This window comes from Lissotriton vulgaris, chromosome 6 (genome assembly GCF_964263255.1).
Source record: "Lissotriton vulgaris chromosome 6, aLisVul1.2, whole genome shotgun sequence".
NCBI lineage: Eukaryota > Metazoa > Chordata > Amphibia > Caudata > Salamandridae > Lissotriton > Lissotriton vulgaris.
The window spans coordinates 595,713,834-595,739,146 of record NC_141694.1 but is presented as its reverse complement, the minus strand read 5'-3'; positions in this window follow the sequence as shown (position 1 = coordinate 595,739,146).

Sequence of the window (25,313 nt, the reverse complement as noted above, 5' to 3'; positions counted from 1 at the left end):
GGCGGCCGCGGCCGTCACAAAGCTGCGCAGGTACAGCGTTACCTGAAAAAAGCCGAAAATGAGCTCCCACACTCATAATGAGGACCTCATTGTGATCCGGGCACACTCCGACAGCAAAATCCGGAGCTCGGCGAGGCAAAGTCCAACTCGGTCCGCTGTTTTCCCCCAGCCGCAGCGGAGCGCTCACGCCGACACCGCCATCTCCGTCGGGCGCTAAGCCACGCCCCCAAACAACCAGGTTTTTAACACAAAGTCGGGCCCAAACAGGCAAAGGAGAGGGCACCCATCCGGGAAAGTTTGATCCTAGGAACTGATAATTTTGCTTGCGTGTTGGAGCGGAGAAGGCGGGACGGGAAATAGGGGCAAACTAGAGCTTTAAAATATTGAGGGGCCACTCCTGAGTTAATCTTGAACATATAACTCAGAGCTTTAAACTTAATGCGATTGTCAATCTTGAGCCAGTGGAGCTCACGCGAAGAAACAGAGGCATTTCTGGAAATCTGGCAAAGTAATCTGGCGGCTGAATTCTGTACCACTTGCAGCTTGCATGGCACATCTTTATTAGCTCCCAGGTAGATGATGTTACTGTAATCTAGTCTGGAACTAATAAGAGCTTGTACTACCGTTCTCTGAGTGGAGATATTGAGCATCCAAATTATTTTATAAAGCCATTTAAGAATGATGAAACAGGTTGCAGCCACCTTCACTGCTTGTTGACGTATTGATAACTTATCATCAATAATAAATCCTAAATTTTGGACGTGCTGCATAGGAAGGGGCAAGGTACCCATTTCAGCAGGCCATTGAAGAGGGCCCCAGAGGTACTTATTTTTTATCAAAAATCAAAATCTCCGTTTTGTCAGCATTCAGTTTAAGAAGGTTGGTTTTCATTCAAGGTGCAATGTTCCTTAGCCCGATCTGCAGAGCAGATGGTTCAGACGCTTTCTCTACAGAATGAGAAAAAATAATCTGCTTGTCATCTTCATAAGAAAACAGAGACAGACCAGAATCTTCAGCAATTTCTGCTACGGGTCTAACATAAATATTAAACAGCAAAGGGCTGAGTATCGAGCCCTGAGGTACCCCATAGGGAGAAGAATTGGTTGTAAGAAAAGAGGTAAGCCAGTTGAGTGCAGGACCAACAACCCCTTAAGAAGATAAAGCTTTGAGTAGAGCGGTGTGTGACACGGTATCAAACGCTGCGCTCAGGTCGAGTAACATAAGGGCCACCATATCACCTTATCCAAGCTGTGTCGCAGCAGTAACTCCCAGAACAGTACTATCGGTCGCAAAACCGGGTCTGAAACATGATTGGAGGGATGTAAAACATTTTTAGTTTCGACAAAGTGGGATAATTGGGTATTGATGTGTTTTCCAGACTTTTGGAAAAAACAGGCAACAATGAAATAGGTCTAAAATTAGAGGGCTGTGTGGGGTCTGTGTTAGCCTTAAGAAGTGGAAGGACCATAGCATGTTTCCACTCTGGTGGGACCTTAGCTTCAAGAAGGGAGGCATTCAGGAGGTCCATAATTATCCTAAGCGCAGACAGTTCACGCTGTCTTAGCACCGTGATGGGAAGAAGGTCACAAGGAGAACCTGATTTAATGCTACCAAGTAGAAGCTTAAAGGAATTGATATCTAAAAGTGACCAGAATTCCAGTTTGTTAATAAAATACGAATTCATGCTGTCAACATGGTTGGCCATCTTAACAATCTTCATAGAGGTGGAAGTTTGCTGAGTGGCGACCATTTCCGTGTCGTCAATTAGTGCAGAGTAAATTTTCTCTACTTAAGTGAGAAATAATTTCGCAAGGTCCTCGCATTGATCTCTATTTAAGATAGGAGGACTGGCCTGAGTATTAGAGCCAGGCAGTTCTTTAACAGTCCTAAACAGAGTACGAGAGCAGTTCAGCGCGCAGGAGATAGTAGAAGAGACATACTCGGCGCGAGCTGTCCTACATAAAGAGTGATAATTTCATATAGCCATTTTATATGCAAGTTTAGCCTCAGGTGAGTAATTCCTCCTCCAGCGTCTTTCCAGTGCTCTACATTCGATTTTCTCCGTTTTTAGTGTCTCAGTAAACCAAGGGGCTGGAGGGGGATGGTTGTTAATACTTTTAATGGAGGGTGGTAAGCAAATGTCACTAGCTTTAAGAATCCATCCAGGGAGGAAATAGAAACAGGTTCAATAGTAGGTGCGTTGTTTAATAAGCACTCGTTGAAGGTCTTAATACCCAATTTTTCCCAGTTCCCTGATTTTTTCTTTATGTCAGGAGCACTAGCAGACTGGTAATTGGGAATTTTTAACGCGAAACCAATAGCAAAATGATCAGACCAGCACAAAGGGAGAGCAGGAAGACATTGAATAATAGATAAACTGGAAAAGATGGGATCCACTAAATGTCCAGCAACATGGGTGGAACCAGAGTTGCAGAGCATGATATTCAATGTAGACATGTCAGAGATGAAGGTGGTGCTATGCGTACATGTTGCGTCTTCAAGATGAAGATTTAAATCTCCCAGAATGGTAATGTTGGCTGCTTTGAGAAAGTAAGGGGTGATAACATCAGTAAAAGAGTAAAAGATGTAATCCAAGGGCCAGGTGGCCCGGGGGGGCGATAAATTAGAATGCCCGAAAAGGTAAATTGAGGGGTCAAAGCAAGTTTAAATAAAGCAGCCTTACAGCCCGTGAGAGATAACTCTTCAAAATTGCATTGATATAACTTATTATAAATAATGGTGATTCCACCTCCAACTTTAAACTCCCTATCCCTTCTGACAATAGCGTAATTAGATGGCAAGGCTAAAGCAATATCTGGTCCCAAGCTTTTGTGAAGCCAAGTTTCAGTAAGGAAAGTAGCGTCAGGGCTTTCATTAGATAAGAAATCAAAAATGTCTGCACTATGTTTAGAAAGCGATCTGCAATTAATACTAAAAAAGGTGAAGTCCTTGATGGTAGGCATGCTAAGAGGAGAGGAGTTATCCTTCACTCTAGTAAAGGTGGGGGTAATTGGCGAGGGGTAAACGTTATCAATTTCTTTCTTAAATTTAAAATTACAGCGAGAGCAATTACTGTTACTGATTTCAGGCTGGAGTGGGGTACAGTCATTGAGAGGCAGGATACGGTGCTCTAGCAGCTGCTTAAAAGTGTAGTGAATAGTATTGATAGTGTTAGGACCAAGGTTCGTAGCCCCTGGCCCCTGCCGGATTCGCTCAGACGGGCTTGCCATAGGCATGCCTTCGGTGCGCCATCGGCACGCCCGCTGCGCGTCCGTTCACTACCCATTAAATACCAAAATGAGGCAGGACGACATGGAAAACTAGAGAGCTGACTGAAGGGCGTAAGGGAAAAAAGGCTGCTACAGAATCGAGCTCAGCCCTGGCACAATACCGTCTACCCTGAGTTTAACACACTCAGTCAGTGGTGCAGTAAAATATTAAAAACATCATAAAATGAAATTCCTAACATTTGATTCAGTTTTTAAAACCATAAAAAGCAATTCAAGAAGCGAGTGAAAATAGCAGCAGAAAAGTATCTGAGATAACCTGTCAGATGTTTCGCGTCCGTTCACTGCCCATTAAATAGCAAAAGGAGGCAGGAGAGTGTGCAAAACTAGAGCGCTGACTGAAGGGCGTGAGGGAAAAATGGCCGCCACAGAATCGAGACCAGCCCTGGCAGAATATCGTCTACCTTGAGTTTAACACTCTCAGTCAGTGGTGCAGTAAAACATTAAAAAGCACCAAATCAAATTCCTAACATTCAATTCAGTTTTTAAAAGCATAAAAAGAACTTTACAGTGTGGAAAGAGCGCATAGAATACCGTAGCGACCTCCGATTCCTGACGCGCTGCCTAGATCGATCATAGTGCGCATTCACCTTACTACGTCCTACCAGAGAAAAAGCCCCAATCCAATTTGAAACTAAGCGAATCTCACTGTATCTGGATTTTACACCGACAGTCCAGAAATTAACATCTTTGTTCCAAGATGTCAAAAAGACCCTCAGAGCTCACAATTTGGAGTATGCTCTCTTATTCCCTGCCCGACTGAAAGTCATTTATGAACAGAAAGCCCATTTTTTCGATGGCCCAGAAGAAGGACGGGAATGCACGGAAGTCACACTGTCACCTGGTGCATCGCAAGGATCCTCTCAAGCTACCAGACAGCAACACTATAAATCCTGAATGTCTGGACGCAACAAGTCCAACAGAGGATCGGCGTATCGTCCGGTCAAGATGGCAAATTCTTCACCAGAATAAATCCTGGAGGGTCAGAAATCTTCGATAATAGTGGCTGCAACACTGGAAGACCAAGACGAGAACTCTGTGGCAGGTTCGGTTGATTCCTCTGAGGACACAAACTTACACTCAGATTCGGCGAACAGTATGGCTTTATTCCTTTCAATCACCCCTCAAACTGTGAATGATTATATGGGTTAATGTGTCTAGATGTAGTAAAATAGGGCAACAGGTGCGGCTGGTTCTAGGCACTCTAGGCTATTCATTAGGTATTGTGATGGAGCAACGGTTTCGCACACAAAGAAACTTGCTTGGATTCAATCCTCTCGAATTAACACTTAATGTATTAATAAACATGTTTTGTAGTACTAACAATGCACTACACAACATTTCTAGTATCTAGGGGAAGCTTACCTATGTGTTTTTAACTAACCGTAACTCGAATGACTCAAAATGGCTGCCGCAATGTGGGCACCTTTCTGCACATGCATCTGTCACACTCATGTGACATGGCGTACTCTCTGTTTTGGTGAGAAAACTTTGCTTCTGCACACTAGAGCTAAATATGGCTGCTATAAGTTTCACGTGCTAACCGCTTGCTTTGCTGCTCTCACTAAGCTGTTTGTTCTGCCTAATTCCTAACGCTGTAGTTAAAATAAAGTAATCGGAATAGAGTAGAGATAAGTGGTATACAGTGCATTCATTGATTCTTTGTTCAAAAACTGTTCTTCTTTGACTTTGCTATTGGCTCGTGTTTGGACCAATCAAGTACAATGTTGCTCCATCTTGGGTCCCGAGAATGCACATGTGCCTAATTTACCCGAGTGCACAAGCCATAGCATTGAATCTGTTCCAGCATCAAACTTGACTGTGAAAACCCTGAGAACCTCACCCTTCGACCTCTCAAGTGGAAGACCAACTGTACACATTTTATACATTGTATTTGTTATTGAAACATCCATTGTTGGAGGGAATAAAAGTGTATGGGAAAATAATATTATGGGAGAGAACCTTAATTGTAATATTTGAATGAAATGACCTCATAACTGGTATGGTGTGATGACCTCTCCTCGCATTTTGACCAATCAAATTGAGGGAACACACAATTTGCAACATTTGGGGGGTGGTACACTGCCCTGGAAAATGGTATAACTAAGGTAGGCTTAGCTAGTTAGATTGTCCAACTTGTCCGAATAGTTGACCTGTCACTGACCCAACGTACTCAATAGGCGATCGAGAGCAGAGGTGCTGGCGGAGCACTCTGTCAGAAGAAGTGATAACCCAATCGGGTTAGGGAGAAGAATCAATAACCCAATCGGGTTTTGGGAAGGAGTTCGATAACCCAATCGGGGTCCGACTGTTAGCTGCAGAGAGGGTTGCGACGCTGGCGCTGCACTTTAGCTGTGGGTGCCTGTCCTGACCTACGGTGGTCCTGTCCTGATCCAATTTGTCCCGTACCTGTCCTGATTCTGGTCTGCATATGTTGTATCCTGTCTGGCACCTGAACTATCGGAGTTTTGTGCTTTATCTCAGCCCGTGGCCAGGTTTGGTCTTCACACCATTCTAGGTAAATATAAATAAGTGTGGGTTCGTCATTATACTGTTTCCCTTTTCTTACCCTTCCCATGTTTCAATGCTTAAACAAAAGTCTTGCAACATTTTCACTTCATCTTGCTTTGATAATAATCTTTCTAATTGAACAAGCTTTAATTGAATTGGTATGGACTCTGACATTTAAGAATTTTCACAGATAAAGTATTTAAACCTTTACCGAGTTTGTGGTTATTTTATGAATTAAATATTTATTTACTACCTATTATGCTAACTCCCTTGATCCCTTAGGACTCTAGGTACCGGTGACTAGGATTGGTAAGTCAATGGTATAGGTCCTAAAAGGTTAATTAAAATTCTGATTAGTGTAGGCTTTATCTGTTCAAAGTGTGTATGTTTTATGGGACTAGGTGAGTATGGTAAAAGTAGGTGAGCCCGCGCTCTATCAGTAGTTCTTTGGTAGCAGAGTAGTGGTTAATATTTAGTTAAGATAGATAGTTAGTCGTGTTCTGATTATTGAATTGTATTGTTTTTATATTGATTTGTATTGATTTTTATGTATTAACCAAGAACCATATTGTCCTATGTTTGTTTTGGACTCCCCGGGGGCAGAATAGCAGGTGGTAAATGGAAGCCACACTGCAGTGAGGTCACTTACCTAAGGAAGAAAGTGCATGGTTAGGTAAACCAGAAGAACTAATTAGGGATTTTCTGTATAAATGTGTGAATAAATAATAGCAAAGGAGTTCGCTGGTGAAACTTTGGCCTTATATCACCTAGAAAGGGTAAGCCCGAGGGAATAGCAGGTTCTCTAATGCTTGTATGAAGAGTAGGCAGAAGGGATCTACTCGTAGTGTATGGAAGGGATTTACTGACATTGCACGCACCTTTCCCCTCCTGAGGCGGAAGCCGGGAGGTCTCTTGTCTTTCCCTGAATTTGTAATCGTGTTTTTAAACATTTGATGTTCGCTATTTGTAATTGTCACACCTGATCCTGCTAGGTGTGTTGGGACCCCCCAGCGCTCAGTAGCGCCTAGAATTTACTTCTGCCCCTTCCCTGCAGCTCCGGTCCCGCTCTCGGCTGAGTATTGACGCCGAGAGCGCTGGGCGCCGGTTTTGGCGGCCATCTTGGGTCGGGCTAGGTTAGTGAGGCCATCGACAGCGCTATAAAAGGCGCCGGGAATAGGTAGCTTGTAATTCCTGACATTGCACGCACCTTTCCCCTCCTGAGGCGGAAGCCGGGAGGTCTCTTGTCTTTCCCTGACTTTGTAATCGTGTTTTTAAACATTTGATGTTCGTTATTTGTAATTGTCACACCTGATCCTGCTAGGTGTGTTGGGACCCCCCAGCGCTCAGTAGCGCCTAGAATTTACTTCTGCCCCTTCCCTGCAGCTCCGGTCCCGCTCTCGGCTGAGTATTGACGCCGAGAGCGCTGGGCGCCGGTTTTGGCGGCCATCTTGGGTCGGGCTAGGTTAGTGAGGCCATCGACAGCGCTATAAAAGGCGCCGGGAACAGGTAGCTTGTAATTCCTGACATTGCACGCACCTTTCCCCTCCTGAGGCGGAAGCCGGGAGGTCTCTTGTCTTTCCCTGACTTTGTAATCGTGTTTTTAAACATTTGATGTTCGCTATTTGTAATTGTCACACCTGATCCTGCTAGGTGTGTTGGGACCCCCCAGCGCTCAGTAGCGCCTAGAATTTACTTCTGCCCCTTCCCTGCAGCTCCGGTCCCGCTCTCGGCTGAGTATTGACGCCGAGAGCGCTGGGCGCCGGTTTTGGCGGCCATCTTGGGTCGGGCTAGGTTAGTGAGGCCATCGATAGCGCTATAAAAACAGACGGTGATGGCTCCGCGCAGCGGACGCGATCAGCGGACGCGCCGGACCTGCGCCGGAGTCGTGCCAGAGTCCTGCCCGTCTGCGCCCGTCCGCGCACGACCGGGCTCAGGGCTTAGGGACTCTGGTACCTGCACTCGCTATACCCCAGCGGATCTCCTAGCACTGAAGTCCGACAGGTATACCCTATCTCCCACTATATGTGCCACCCTCAAGGAAAATCATATCTTGCACATTCCTAGTTGTAAGAACCTAAGCTGTCCAACCTCCTTAAAGCTAGCTACCCTCAATACCAGGTCATTGCAGAAACACCACTTGGAAATCTTTACTCTTTTACAGGACGAGACAATCGATATCCTGACACTCACCGAAACATGGCTGAGTGATGCCTCTTCCCCGGATATCATTGCCGCCCTTCCCAGTGGGTATGATATGATCTGGCATAATCGACCAGAGGGGGCCCGAGGTGGGGGTGTAGCAATGATCTTTAAAAAGCAATTTATGGTAACCAAAATCTTAGCAGAGACTATAAATACCGTTGACCTACTAGGGACAAAAATTACCTCCAACAACTCCTGTCTCATTATCTTAACAGTATATTGCCCACCCCAAAGTACCCCTATGTTCAATGATCTCTTTATTCCCATTATTTCAGATCTATGCACACGTTACAAAAACATCCTGGTAACGGGTGACTTTAATGTCCATTGGGAGAAAAGTGATCAAAATTCGTCTGTCCAGATATTACAGACTACCATGACCGCCCTTGGACTGACACAACTTGTGGAAGCTCCAACTCACATAAAAGGCCATATTTTAGATCTCATTTGGTCCTCGACACCAAAAGCGACCATCACAAGTATTTCACCTTGTGTGTGGTCGGATCACCACCTCATCTCGTACGACTTACCGCAGATTATCTACCAGGCCAAACTACCGTTAAAAACAAAAAAAGTGCGCCAATGGAAGAAAGTGAATTCTGAGACCCCAGCCAAAGTTCTACCCAAATACAAACAGACTTCTACTACCCCTTCTGATAGTACCGACTTAGACTCAAAGTATGATGTGATAATAACCACTCTTAGGCTATCTATCGATGAGCTAGCTCCAGAAAAAACACAAAAAGTAAAAGGTGCAGAGAAAGGAGCCCCCTGGTTCACCGAAGGCCTACGCGAACAAAAAAGAAAGCTTCGCTATCTCGAAAGATGCTGGAGGAAATCTAAAAAGGATACCGACAGGGAAGCATATAGATCATTGTTTCAATTATACAAAAAGCTTATTATATCAGCCAAAAAGGATTATTATGAGACACGCATTAATAATGCTACTAACATTCAGAGAGAGACCTTCCAAATCCTGAAAGAGCTGAGTAAGAAGGAGGAAAAGGCAGATATCCTGATTGACTGTGATACCTTTCAAGGCTATTTCCTTGAAAAAGTAGCAACCATCGTGTCTGATATCAAGAAGGATAACCCAGTCTCCCACACCGAACAACCGCCTCTTCCATACTCTTCAATCCCTGTCTTCACCAGCTTCCCCGAAATTGATTCCATCACACTGAGACAACTTGTGGTATCCACCAAATCAGGTTCCCCTGCTGATCCCTGCCCGCCCGACATCCTTCGCCTAGCAATACCGATTCTAGAAGACCAAATCTTAGATCTTTTAAACACCTCATTAGCCACTGGAACATTACCATCCATCTTCAAAGAGGCACGCGTCAGACCCCTGATAAAAAAGCCTGGAGCCGATCCAACTAGCCTGAAGAACTACAGGCCAATCTCCCAGCTGCCATTTCTGTCAAAGGTACTAGAACAGCATGTATTAAAATCTCTGTCATCCCTCCTGGAATCTCACCATCTTCTCCAGGAGCGGCAAGCTGGTTTTCGTGCCCACCATAGCACAGAACTAGTAATGCTGTCGGTACTGGATGAACTAAGATGCATGGCTGACGGTAAAAAGCCAAGCGCCCTGATATTATTAGATCTTTCAGCGGCATTTGATACCGTCAGCCATGCACTGCTCCTGGACAGACTGGCTAGGTTTGGGATAGGAGAGCAAGCCCTCAAATGGTTAACAGCTTTCTTGACAGGAAGGACGCAGAAGATCCAGTTGGCAGACCAGGTCTCAGACGTGGGCATGCTAGCCTGTGGAGTCCCGCAGGGATCAGCACTCTCTCCGCTCTTATTTAATCTGTACCTACAACCATTGATAGAGTCCCTGGCAAACATGAATTGCAAAGTTTTTAATTACGCCGACGATACGCAGCTGTTGCTGAGTATCGATAATACACCATCGGCTCAGTCCTCGGCCCAAAACATACTACGATTTACAGTGAATTGGATGTCGTCCAATTTGCTGAAAATCAATCCAGACAAAACGGAAGTGCTCGTAGTTTCAACCTCTACTTCCCCCTGGAATGATTTGTTCTGGCCACAAGAACTAGGACCCACCCCAAAACCGTGCCCCTGTGTCAAGAGTCTTGGGATGAAAATTGACCAGGAACTCTCGATGGTCAACCAACCTGGTCAGGCAACTACGTAAACTCGCCCCCCTGCTCTCGAGAAACATGCTGCGAACCATTGTCTCAGCCACTATAGTGTCTAGAATAGATTATGGCAACGCGCTGTACCTCGGCCTTCCAAAAAACTCCATCAATCGTCTTCAGGTTATCCTGAACGACGCAGCACGCTTGATCTTCGGACTGCCGAGGAGGACTCATGCCTCCCCTCTGCTCTATAGGCTACATTGGCTGCCTATAGCGCAGAGAGTCGAATTCAAGAGTATGTGTATCTGCCACAAAGCAGTCCACGGACAGGCGCCAGCCTATATAAAAGAAAGACTCCAGATATACGAACCTAAGCGCGCCCTGCGATCGTCCGGATCTTTTCTGCTATCCTGTCCACGTTTCAAGCTAACAACAAAAGGAGGCAGATCTTTTTCAGTTCAGGCTTCTACCACCTGGAATAAGTTACCGGAGGCGCTTCGCAGAGAACCTAATCTTCTCCATTTTAGGAAGTCCCTGAAAACCTTATTATTCAAAGACGCATTTCCATCTCAATAGTCAGCTACCTGATCAGACACCTCTATATTCTTATTCCACCTTTGTTGCTGTACTTGGTCAGTAGCGCTTTGAGACCTGTCGGTGAGTTGGCGCGATACAAAACACAGTTACAAATTACAAATTACAAATTACTCGTAGTGAGTGCAAAAAATATTTTTCATTTGCATTAGTCACTTAGGCACAGTGGCGAATGTTTCTAAGTTTGTTAATTAATGAAAATTGCATTTAGAACCGAAAAGAAAAAAGTTTTCGTATTACCTTGCAAAAGAGGGAGTCAGTTGCGGAGCTGCACTAACATCACCAAGAGCTGCGTTGGTATTGGTTGAGACAGCGGGTGTGTAGCTGAGGTAATAATGGTAAAGGAGGAGTGAGTGCAGGAGTGTGAGAACTTGTCTCACGGGAAAAGCAGCGCAACTATTGGTTGAAATTTATTTGAATTCTAAGTGTTGATTGGTCATTGAAAATAAGAAATGTGCTGGTATTGGTGAAGCATTTAGTAAACAATTGAGTGTAGCAGCATATTAGTGTTTTAGCATTTCCTGAAAATTGTACTTTTAATGGTAGAATTTTGTACAATTTGAGGACACGCATGAATGAGTTAGATCCCAGACCTAGATTAACTCAGTACGAAGCGCTAGAAGAGTGGGAAACTGAGGCTTTTGAGCGAGGTAGACCCAGAAATGACAGTCATTGGAGTAAGTTTTATCCCAGATTTCCTAAAGAGACAAGAGATAAACAAATGAAGAAGTGGAGACAATCTATGTTAGTAGAAGGATTATATCCTGTATTTGTGCTAGAAGAACCATCAGGAAGTAAGTGTACGGAGAAGACAAGAAATTTAATGACTAGTGGTGATTCAGAAGAAAATTATTTAGAGGATTTGTTAATGAAAAATCTGCCACCTTACCATGAGGAAACAAGTAGAGCTAACCCTAGTGCCCCGTTCTTAACTCCACCTTTAGTTCCACAAGTCATACATTAAACCTCATTAGAAAAAGTCTTACAAGAAAGGGAGCGAGAAGCAATAAATAAGCAGAGAAGTGAGTTAATTCAGAAAATCTCCCAGTTAAATACTAGTCCTGAAGCCTTAACCATTCCGGTAACTATAGGTCCTGTTGTTCCCTTGTATGGAGATAAACAGACTAGTCCTAAAACTCCCGTCTTGACTACACCTGTAGTGCAACCTAGAAAAGAACCCTTGATGTTTGACGATCAAGCAAGTGAATGTGAGTCAGTAATTTCCTTAATGGATTACCTATACGAGAGCCTGAAAGTGGTTCGAACAGGAAAAATACTCCTGGAAGCTCTAGAGAGGTACAGATGGAAACATCCTCAGGTACGAGAAATGCTACTGTAGTAACACAGGAAGAAATAGAGAGATGGTCCCGAGAAATAGAAAAGCCAAAATCACAGCCTAAAGTATTGGATATTTTTAAATTAAGAGTTGAATTAGAAAAAATGATTGCTGGAAATGTGGGATTAGAAAGATTGAATGCACCCAATTAAGATGAATTGTGTATATGTCAGAGTATTACTCGGAACACTAAGGTATTTCATGAGAAATTAATGAATATGGCTGCCGACATGGGAATTGATATTGGTAAATCTAAAGTGTTACAAAAACCTTATCAAGCTGAACTTTCCGACAAAGATTTAGAAAATATGAATGTGTCAGGGGGCATATTGCAAATTAAGGAATTAATGTCATTATTGCAAAAATGGGATGATTTAGAAAGATGGAAAGCTAGATGGACAAAGAAAAAGGAGGAAGCACAGGGAAAAAGCACTGCGTCTGAATATGTATTAAAAGAACCAGAAAAAGTGGAAAGATTATGCTCAATAAGAGAAGTACCAGGAGGAGGGTATGTAGATGTCCCATGGTCCTGACAGGATATTTTATAATTTACAAACGATTTCCCGAAACTAAGAGAGAAACCTGTAGAGTGGTACAGACAGGTTGAAAGATTTGTGAAGGTTTCAAAAGTATTGTTAAAGGATTTAGATGGGTTGTTTGACATTGTTGTTCCTGTAGATTTATGGACAGAATGTAACATCGCAGTCGATTGGCCTAATGATGAGTACCCTAGAGACTCAAAGACAGGAGCCCCATCAGATGAGGTTATGAAGGAATACAACAAAGTAATACTATACTTGAAAGGAAAGGTACCCCCAAAAGAAACCGATTGGACTAGAATAGATAGAACTACTCAGAATAAAGATGAATCTGTGCTTGCATATTATGAAAATCTTTTACAGGTATTCAAGCAGTACAGTGGTTTGGAAAACATTGATACGAAAGATATGACACATTTTATTTATCGTTTTGTGTTAGGGTTAAGGCCAGAAATTTTGCAAATGATTAAAGATCATAAAATTTGCTGGCAGGCCAAACCTATTGATGAGATTTTAAAATATGCAAAATAATGTGGAGATGAAATTGACAATAGACGAAAGAATCTAGAACAAAAAGTAATGTGGGCGCAGGTAAAATAGGCAGAGTAACAGGAACTTCAATTAAGTAAAATGAAAAATAATCAAACCTAAGGAGATGGAAATGAGAGTAAACCAAGGGGAAAATTCAATAGAGATGAGGCAAAGAAGAAATGTCCCTGTCACAGGTGCAGAAAATTGGGGCATTGGAAGAACGAGTGTAAGGCTGTACTGAGTAATAATGTCCAAACTGATAATTTGAATCCACAGACTCAAAATGGGGTGTCAAGGAAGCAACAGCAACAGGTAATACAGAACCAGTTACCACTTGCACCTATGCCAGATTCTGGGAGCCAAGTCAAATACAACGTAGATACCTCTAATTGTGAGGGAAGTGGAAGAAGTGACGCAGTATCATCACAATTTATTTTGAATTACGCATTTTTTTAGGAAGATAGTAACTGACGTTGGCTGAGAGGAGAGGACGAGGAGTGCGTACCTGGCGTATCCTTGCCCGTAGATCAGTCAGGTCCATACATTGAGGGAAAGGTTGAGGGAAATGATGTTACCTTTTTGTTGGATACTGGCTCTACCCGTTCTACTGTAAGAACAGCAGACGCTCCAAACCTACCCCTCTCGGGAGAAACAATCCAAGTAGTGGGCGTTTCTAATAAACAAATTAGTACCCCAGTTACAGAACCAATGGAAATCAGAATAGGGAATTTTAAAGAAATGCACACATTTGTTGTGTGTGACTCTAGTCCAGTGAACCTATTAGGTAGGGACTTATTGTGTAAAATGGATTGCACAATCTTTTGCACCCCAGGGATGTAGAAATTCAAACCCCAGATGAAGATAGAGTTTATAAATTTATGTTAGCAAAACAAGAAACTGAAAATAAAAAGATAACTGTAGAAGACTTACCGAGCAAATTACAGCATACAGTAAATCCTGAAGTGTGGGATTTCACTGGAAAAGATGTAGGATTAATGGCAAATGTCGATCCAATAAAGGTAACAGTGAAAGAAGGTGCAGTTTTTCCAAATATTCAGCAGTACAAAATGAGCCCAGAAATAAAAGCAGGTGTTGCAGCAGAAAAAAAACGTTTAGTTGAGCAAGGTATTTTAAAAGAAATAATGAGCAGTCCATGTAATTCACCTATGATTGGCATAAAGAAACCGAGCGGAAAGTACAGGGTCGTACAAGACCTCCGCAAAATTAATAAGATTGTCGTCCCATGTTGTCCAGTTGTGCCAAATCCTGCAGTGATTTTGTATCAGATACCGTGGGGAGCCGATGGTTCACGGTAATTGATTCGTACCATGCATTTTTCTCCATACCATTACATCCAGATAGCAATTATCTTTTCTCGCTCAAATTCGACGACCATGTCTACATCTGGAATCATGTCCCTCGGGGGTACACAGAAAGTCCAACCATTTTTAATCAGATTTTGAAAAAGTGTCTTGAGTCTTTGGTGCTGCCCGGACAGTCTGTCCTGGTGCGGTATATAGACGCCCTATTGGTGGCGTCTAAGAATTTGCGTTATTCTGTGATGCACGTGACAATTGTGCATTGTCTGTTCTGACCAAAACACATGGTTTAATGAGGCGACCTCTGGCATATTTTTCTGTTACACTGGATCCAGTAGCATCTGCATTGCTGGGATGTTTGAAAGCAGTAGCTGCAACTTGCATGAGTCTTGAGCAAAGTTAATCTATCATTATGGGACATCCTGTAACTGTGTATGTTCCACATGTAGTTGTGATTTTGTTAACAAGAACACAGACTCAGTATTTGACTCCTAGTAGGCTGACTAAATATGAACGAATCATTCTAGGTGCAGAAAATGTGACCATTGCCCAATTCACTGTCCTAAATCCAGCTACATTATTACCTGATTCACATTTTGAAGAGTTAAAGGAGGAAGTCGAGCATGATTGCATCGACCTCACAGAATACAGTACTAAACCACGTCCAGACATAAGAGAATAGCCATTGTTACAATCAGAATATGAGCTATTTGTAGATGGCTCATGCATGAGACACGAGGAAGGAGGATTGAATGCTGCTTATGCTGTGTGTACTTTGTGGTGTCCAGTTAAAGCATCCTATTTACCTGGAGTCAAGTAGCCGAATTAATTGCATTGACAAGAGCTTGCAAATTTGGGAAAAATTTGAGAGTAACCATATACACTGACAGTCAGTATGGTTACGTAGTTGTACATGACTTGGCCCACTTTGGATGCAAAGGGAGTTTCTGACTTCTTCGGGTATTCCAATTAAAAGTGGACATTATGTAAAAGATTTGCTAGAAGCAATTCATTTGCCAAAATCAGTGGCTGTGGTCAAGTGTGCTGCTCACCAATCTGGAAATGACAAAGTGACAGCAGGTAACCGATATGAGCAAAAGCTGCACTGTGCATACCGCCCAGAGGCTTCTGAAGTGGTAGAACAACTGAATGGCACAATCAAGTCACAATTGGGCAAGATGTAAAAATCTACCCGATTGGAATGGCCTGATGCTTTACCTCTTGTTCTGATGGGACTCAGAAGCACCCCAGACAAGAACACTGGTTTGAGTCCCCATGAGATAATCATGGGAAGAGCAATGAGGCAAGCATGGGTACCAGGACACAAGCTGAGAAATATAACTGATAATTCAGTGCTCGAGTACTGCAAAGAACTGGCTGATCAAGTGCGTTCTATCTCTCACCAGGTTGGGGAAGACACTGTCACCAGACAATCAACTCCAGCACATGATCTGAATCCAGGTGACTGGGTAGTGATAAAAAAACATACACGAGAACCTTGCCTAGCACCAAGGTGGGGAGAGCCACATCAAGTGATATTGGTTACCACCACAGCTGTGAAGTGCAGGGGAATTCCAAAATGGATCCATGCAAGTCACACCAAGAGGGTGACAGAACCTGATAAGGTAGGAGCTGAAGGTTGTGCAGCTGAGGGGTCTCAAGAAGCTGATCCCAAAGTAGTTGATGAGGAACAACCAAGCACCAGCCAGGATGAATGGATTCCAATAGTCAACATACCGGCCGAATTTGTAAGAACCAGAAGTCAAACCTATCTAGATAGAGAGAGTGATAGTGAGGATGAGACAGGAATAGAAGAAGGTACTCAGATTACAGAAACAAAAGCCAATAGTAATGCTGAAGAGGACCAGATAAGGAGAGATCAATGTACTCAGACATTTGAAACTCCAGCCAGAACTCCTGAGTCTGAGGAGGGACAGATAGGTATCAGGGCGAAAGCTCAGGCAGAAGACTATCAAGAAATTCAAAGACCTGAGCAGAACCAGATAGGTGTAGAAAAACGTGTTCAGGAAGAAGAAGGCGAACAAAGTCAAAATCAAAGTCGAATTCAGTTAACTCCTGAACAAGGCCAGATTAGTATCCAGGCAGAAGAGACAAAAATAAGACCTGGACCAAGTCAGATAGAGAGGGATACGGAGGACAGCACTGAACAAGATGTGCCACAATTGAATGAAAACAAAAGAGTATCTGAAGAAAGTCAAAGCACAGTGCCAGCTAAAAGTCTCAGAAAGGGGGATCAGTGATTGTTATGTGTGCATGAAGTTGCCCACATCAGTAGCCGAAGGGGTTACATATCATGAATTTCTTAACTGTTCAATTAATTAAAATCATTACAGTAAGAAAGAATAAAACTGGTGAGTAAAACAATGATCACATTAACACTCTAAAGACTGCTGGTTAAAAAAGTTTTTTGTTCAAGTAATATATCCCCTCTCCGCTGCACCCACTCGGACCGTCAGCCCTGGGTCTTTATCATAAATCCTTGCACCAAGTTTTTTAGACAGCTTCGTAGGCCTTGGTGGTTTTCTCCTGCAGCAGTCCGTGAATAGTTCTCCTTGTCCCTTCCGTTTCAAGCCATTGATGTGGTGCGATTTCTTTAGGGCGGATGGATAGCATCATGGCTCATTTGAAGGGAGGCTGCCTTGATCCCTTTATTGTACCACACTGGTGGCACTGGTTTGTTTGTGATTGTTTGCTGCCTTTAAAGCCATTCTAATCAGATGATTTCCCAAGACTCGTCAAGGTCATTGTGGTTATTCTAGAAAAGCACAAGGCTGATGCTTTGCGGCATGTCTTGATTCCCTTGATGATGCAGACTGGGCGGAGAAGTCGACGGCGTTCATTCTTAAGGGAGGGGCAGCAGCATAAAAGGTGAAGCCAGGATTCTCTTGTGTAAGGGCACAGTCTGCAGCTTGTATTTTCCCCATTACGAGCCCATGTGGGGTTACATCTAGTGAGTCCTATAGTACACAGTCTCATAGAGAGGATTTTAGTTCTGGCTTGTGGTGTCAGGGCCTCATTCAGGTAGGGTTGTGCCTTGCCTACCATGTAGGAACTGTTCAGCGGGTCTAGGTGGGGGCTTGAGCGAAGGGATTTAAGGTTCAGTTCGAATGTGATTTTCAGAACTTGTCCGTTTATGGCTTTTTTCAATGCATTTAGTGGGATTTCTGGCAGTGGTATGCTCTTTTCCTCGATCTTTAAAATCTTGAGTGCTTTGCCAAGACTGGTGTGCCATGCTGATCTTGGTCCTTCGAAGACGGCTCTCAATTGGTATCTTAGGGAGTTTGTTGGGGCCCTTATAATCCTTAAGTATGATTTTATAATCTCCCCTTGGCACATCAAGTCTGGCCTAACCAGGCCTAGCTCCAATCTTATTCTTGACTTCCTTGCCGGTTACATATCATCATTTACCTCTGACATACGGTATTTCATGTAGTATTTTAACCAGTTTATTTTATAGAACTGGAAAATTACAATATTATTACTCTAACATAGATGTTACTTTTCCCGGAATTCCTATACGTAGAAGTATGAACCCTGTCCTTAGTGCTAAACATGCACAATTTTTGGGGAATTCTTTCTAACAATAAAAAGAATAGATATTTACAAAGACAATTTAACATGTAGATTACACGAGAAAGAAAAGATTTTCCTAGATTTAGTAGAGAAAAGGAGACAGGATTTCCATAAGAAAGCCACTGAAAAGAAACAAAAGATTCCTAAATGGGCTGAAAACAAAGAGTTTACCTCAAATGGCAAGACTCAAGCTGCTATGTTGCTGGATTTCGAAAAGAAAGGGAAACTCTCTCTCCATAGAGAGAAAACAGATTATTATAACAATATATTCATTGGTTCTAGTGCGTGTGAACATAATTTCAAAGTAGTTGGGGGTTGGGGTTTCAAAGATGGAACTGAACCTGTGTTTCCTGGAATTTATTATATTTGTGTGAACAAGGCCTACTTTAAGTTGCCTGATCATTGGTATGGGAGTTGCTATTTTGGAATAGTATTCCCAAAGATATACCATGTAAAGAAAATCACTGGAAACAATGAAGAAACTAATGAACTAACACGCAGTAAAAGAGCGACGCTTGCTGAAATAGTAGGTGATATATTCAGTGCAATAATACCTTCAGTGGCAGTGGTTCTGAACACTCAAAGAATTTGCAAATTATCAACAGTGGTGGATCGCTTATCGACTGACACTGCTAGTGGATTTTTGATGATCAATACTGAATTAGTTGCGGTAAGATCAATGGTTTTACAAAATCGACTTGCTCTTGATATATTATTGGCAAAAGAGGGTGGAGTCTGTAGAATGCTGAAGACGCAACATTGTTGCACTTATATTCCAGACGAAAGTGTTGAAATTAAGAAATATGCAAGAAACATTATACATTTGAGAGAATAACTGAAACCACTGGAGGTTGACAGTGCTGGAAGAGTCTAATTAGTGGTCTCTCTTCAATAGGTAGTTGTTTTTCTAACATAGGGAAGAGTTTTGTAGGCAAAATACTGATGCCAATGGTGGGAGTAGCCCTACTGATTTTAGGGATAATAATTTATTGCAAATGCCGTAAGCATAAAAAGGCATACACAGTAAATAAGAAAGGAAAGAAAAGAAGTTCAATGAAATCGAGCTTGAAGAATTAAATGGGGACTTATATAAGAAAATTAAAAACTTCCAAATGAATAATGGGGAAAAACCTAAAAGAGTATTTGAAGAAATAGAACTGAGTAAATGTTGAAAGTTGGCATTTGTTTCTGTAATTTGTGATGATATAAATATCATCAAAGAGTGGATTGATGGAGCAAGGTTTCGCACATAAAGAAACTTGCTTGGATTCAATCCTCTCGAATTAACACTTAATGTATTAATAAACATGTTTTGTATTATTAACAATGCACTACACGACATTTCTAGTATCTAGGGGAAGCTTACCTATGTGCTTTTTACTAACCGTAACTCGAATAGCACAAAATGGCAGCCGCAATGTGGAAACCTTTCTGGGCATGCGTCTGTCACACTCATGTGACATGATGTACTCTCTGTTTTGGTGGGAAAACTTTGCTTCTGCGCACTAGAGCTAAATATGGCTACTATAGGTTTCACATGCTAACCGCTTGCTTTGCTGCTCTCACTAAGCTGTTCGTTCTGCCTAATTCCTAACGCTGTAGTTAAAATTAAGTAATGGGAATAGAGTAGAGATAAGTGGTATACAGTGCATTAATGTATTCTTTGTTCTAAAACTGTTCCTCTTTGACTTTGCTATTAGCTCGTGTTTAGACCACTCAAGTACAATGTTGCTCGATCTTAGGTCCCGAGAATGCGCATGTGCTGAATTTACCCGAGTCCACAAGCCAATATTCCCACTCCAAAGGGTGCAACAGTAGGGAACGCGTTGGATAGCATAGGGGTAAAAATTACTATTCCCACTCCAAAGGGTGCAACAGTAGGGAAAGTGTTGGATAGCGTAGGGGTAAAAATTACTATTACCACTCCAGAGGGTGCAACAGTAGGGAAAGCGTTGGATAGCGTAGGGGTAAAAATTACTATTCCCCTCCAAAGGGTGCAACAGTAGGGAAAGCGCTGGATAGCGTAGGGGTAAAAATTAATATTCCCACTCCAGAGGGTGCAACAGTAGGGAAAGGGTTGGATAGCGTAGGGGTAAAAATTACTATTCCCACTCCAGAGGGTGCAACAGTAGGGAAAGCGTTGGATAACATGGGAGTAAAAATTACTTCCCCACTACTCCCCCTTTAACACACCACACACTACACATACAAAAAAACACAATTAATATAAATATCAATTAATCAATTAATAACAATTAATATTATTACATTGATGTAATTATACATTAACTAATTAACACATATTAATTACCAATTAATAATTAATTAACAAGATATTTACAAGAATAAACAATATTTATTAATACATTATGTATAATTAATATTATGAAATAATTAAAAAACTAATTACCAATTAATTCATTAACAATTAAATAACAATAAATACCAATAAATAAATACAATCTCTTTAATTAATTTAATTTAATTATGTCACACCCTATTCCCCTATAAACACACAACCCACTACACATAAATAAATCACATAAAAAATGTAATTGTCATTTAATCACTTAACAATAATTAATTACCAATTAATTATTAACAATAACAAAAAATAATCAATATGACTACATTAACTCTAATTGATTTAATTAACTAATTAATAATAATTATTTACCAATTAATTATTAATTAATAATTATTTATTAATCAAATTTTTTTTTAATTAATTATAATTAAATTACTTCCCACCCTATTCCCCTATAAGTCCACAACCCTCACTGATACTAAAACGCAAAATGTAAACAAAATTACTAATTTCTAAACATACATTAAAAAACATGTTTAACAAACATATAGACAACATAATGAAATACATAACACTATACAAAATGTCGATATTAGTAACATACATACCTTAATATCGATATTCTTTCTATCTATAATATTGCACATCGATATTCTATACCATCTAAATTAAAACATTGATATTATTGTATATCGATATTTTGTCTCTCTACTGTGCTGTGGGTGTCCCAGCAGTGTGACCTTTTACCCCAAGTGCAGTGTCAGAGGACAAAGCGACAGGTTCCACAAGGTCAAAGGTGGCTCGGTGGTTGCAAAAGGTTTACACTACCCCTGAATGGGGGGTAACCAAGGATATGAAGGGTGGGTAACCAATGTTGCATGCCTGGGGGTCGCGTCATAGGCCTTGAACGCGAATCACAGAATCTTCCCCACATAGTGCCCAACAGTGTAAGCATACCGGTGCCCAGCTGAAGAGCTCAAAGAATTTCGGGTCGAGTCAACGCCAGAAAAACTTTTGGATGCAATATTGGAAAATACTATTAAAGTGCTCGAAATAGCGCAGTGCGCAGAGCGTTGGATGGAGGATATAATGTTCCCGGTTCGAACCTGTGTTCCGAGGGAAGCGGTTTGTGCAATATTAACCTATAATGGGTATTAATAATCACAAGCAACCCTAATAATCTCTAAGAATATTAGGTGACTGCTCCCTCGCGTAGGCTGCCCTAGGCACACACTCAGAGAGTGCGCCCCCCACCCCATCCTCGACATCCGGGGTCAGCATCTGGGTTGCCGCGAGGATCGCCACGACGGGGGCGCGTGGCCATGGGGGAGACCAATCGCTTGCGTGCGTTAGAGGTGAACAGGACCTGGATTAGATCGCGAGGGAGGGCCAGCTAGGATACCTCAGGGATTGCAGGCCTGCACTATGGAGCCGCATCACGAGTTGGGCCTGCGCTTGCCGGGCTGGGTGGCTGCCAGCTTCAGTGGATGTGGGCGCCAGGGGTGAGGGCACCGCGGTCTTCGCGCCATACTTGTAATGTCTCAAGTGATTATTCCTACGGCTGCATTGTGGTAATGCAGCGTGTTGTAGTACAGGCTTTGCCACTGCTGAATCGTACCTATTGTCGGTATACAGGTGCGGTGCTTTTGCAGGGCAATACTTTATGGCCTCATTAGCGTAGGCAGTAACAGGAGCACAGACGCATACTTTACACAGCTTTTTGCTTTACAAGCCTTGCCGGAAGGGTCGGGCCTGAAGTGTTTCCAAAGCGTGGCTTGCACCCCCCTTGGTAGCCGTTCTGGTTGCGGACTCTGTCAGTTTACATGCCTTCCTAATCATTCTCACTACTGCCATTCTTTCGAATTGCCGAAGGCCTTTAAGTGTCAATCAGGACCTTACGGGACAGTACAATTTCACCATTGTAATTGCCAGGCAGTTAATTAGTATTCGGCACATATGAGCGCTGCTTTAATGTCATTCTAGTATGTGCTCTGTAGGTGGGTCCCCTACATGCCATTTTGTTGGATGCTGTTGAATGGAAGGGATTCCCATCTTCGCATGATGTGAGCTTCCTGGGGGATGACGTGGTGTCATGTGAGTCAGCTTATAGCTAGTTTGAAGGTCTCTTATCCTGGACCTTGTCTGTAGCCTTTGCCTACTATTATGCCTTTATATAAGCGCAGACTTTTCCGGAGGTGTCAGAGTGCTTCACAATAGGAACAGAACTAATACACAAGAGCACTATAAGTCAACACATTACACAAGCAAACGCGAAGCTTCACGAAGCAAGTGACAAACGTGAGCAAACAATTCAAGAGGTAGCAAACGGTGCATTACAGGAATTACATTGTGTGCAAGTTACAAAGCGTACAAAGTACTAGTAGAGGTAAAATATTGCAATACAGGGCAGGCACTCAAACACAAGAACAAATGTTACGTAGGCAGTGTGGCACTTGTGCAAGTACCAGAAGCAAGGACAATGTAAGGGGTTGCATACAGTGTGTTACATGAGAATTGTGATGTGTGCGTGTTACAATAGAGTACCACACACAGGTAGAAGGATAATACTACAATAAATGGCAGACTCTCAAACCACAAGAACACTCTGGGAAGACACTTCCATAGTCAAGGAGAATAGAATTTTCTATATTAAAATGTCTTCCATCAGATAAGAGAGAGGGCATGAATTAAATTTATAGTGTCTTTGAAGGAGGAGAACTTTGAGGTCAGTTTTGAAGGCCGGGGAGGAGGAGGTGTTTGTGAGAAGAATAGTAAGGGGATGAGTTAGGAAGTGACGCTAAATCACACACTCCAAACTGCATTGGTCATTAGCAGATTCAGCATGTGAATAATTACTTAATTTCAAGACGCTACATTGCTGCATCTATTAAAGTTAACAAGGGGATCCCAAACGAGTCAGCACAGGACCTTGGGGAACATAATTTATCAAAACAACAGTGGTCCCATACATAAGGAATATTCAAAAGCAAAAAATATAGACACAGTCGATTCTATATTAGTTTTGACATGTCCAGCCGGACAGAGGTCTCAATCTTACTGAATAAGAAAAGCACAAGAAGAATTCCTTCAACAAATCACCGTAGTAGGGCACAATCCTGTACCCTTGCACTTACAGATCAATACAGTGAAGAAAACAAAACAGCCTAAAAAGCCCTGTTTTGTTTTGAAGCCCGGGCCAAGGGCGGGCCCGTCTGAGCCCGCCGAGGTCAGGCTGAGGCTGGGCTGGCCCATATCTCTTGGCCGCTGCACCTAAACACTCTCCAAAGAGGGCTTTAGATACTGTGAGTAGTTGCCCTTGATCAAGACTAAATCCGCATACCCGTTACGTGGCAAGAAAGGACATTACTCTTGGACACAGTAGAGCTTGATTGCCTGTGGTTCGGAATTATTGCTATGTAACTGATGTGGTTTTTTTTCTCAATAAGCTTTGATCTGACGGCTATGAGAATTAGTCATCCATGACCGTTTTAACTTTTAATCTTTCTCCTTGCATTGTTTATTTTGTGTATAAGTTTTGGGAGATTAAGTTCATTTTTCTGATCTGATTTGTTGCACAGGATATTATAATAATTATACCGCTATATGAGGGTATTTGAGTCCACTTGTTATTGATACAAGTAGCACTCAGCCAAATACGCCAGTTATGATATGTTGAAACGTAAAGGAAATAAAAATAGTGCTGAGCCCGCGTGCCCTACTATTGTACCGTATCTTTTGAAGCCGGTTAGTGCCATTAGTGTCGAAATTGATAGGGCTGAACGCCGACTCACATTAGGTACAAGTAGTTTGCCGATCTCAGTAAGTCTGAATGATTCCCCTGTGGAGTCAAGTGCTAATACTAAACCAGATCCTACCCACACTGTGGACTGTGTAGATACAGATCCTGTATTGAAGTCACCAGAGCATAGAGCAGTTCACCGTTCGCCGACCCCTAATGAGGTGCCTACACCGAGAAAGAGAAGGGGTTTTAGGAAATAACAGCCTAAACAGGGGACAATAAGAAAAGGTACGAAATCTACCTCTACCTCCTGTCTAGGGGAGCAACTAACCAGTACTGGGTTGTTAAATGATACACAGATCAACCAGATAGTTCATGTGCTAGCTGCTAAAATTGAAGTATATCTTAAACCCCTACATGATAAAATAGATATAATTAACGGGGAAGTCTCCAGGCAATGTGGGGAATTGAACATTCAGAATGAGTTACTTAAAGTATCTACCAATAGACTGACTGATTGCCCCCAACCGGGTAGTGATTTAAGACCAATATCTGTAATGGAAAATGTTTCTGAAACTACAAGGCTTGCGGGGCCTATTACTAACCCTGGTACTTATGCCATGGCTATGGGTGACAACCTTGCCGCTTCTGGACATATAAAGCACCTGGCAGGGTGCAACTATACCTGTGACGTGCGTAATCCAGATCTTGATAGAAATGAAAGCACACCGGAGACTAACGCCGAGAAAGAACTAGGGGAGGGAAAGCGGCGTAGTAGAGTTAACCTACCCCCAGATTACTCACCGTATGTGGCAGTATTGATGAATGTTCCCCCCCGTAGCTCGTCACAAATGGAAACTCATGCATCACTCAAAAATTAAACGGTTCATTGGCTCAATTACAATTGTGGTTTCCTGGTGAATTATGTGGATAAGATTTTAACAACAAGAAGAGTTAACTGGATAGGCCCTTTAAAGAAATCTATAAACGAGGATTGTGTCATCATCAACTTTAAGAATCCGCATTATGCAAGAATCTCTTTGAATAGTGTAGTAGCATTGCCAGTCAATGACCAGGGTATCTCTTTACTCCCACTTGGCTTTTTCTTTAATCATTTGAAGCAGGGGATTTGTAGAGGGGCAACCCAGGGATGTCAAAGATTTAGCATTTCAGCCGCATTTTAATCTACCAGTATATAACCGTTTCCCATCCCTCAGCACCCTTGAGGAGAATGACTGACTGGAT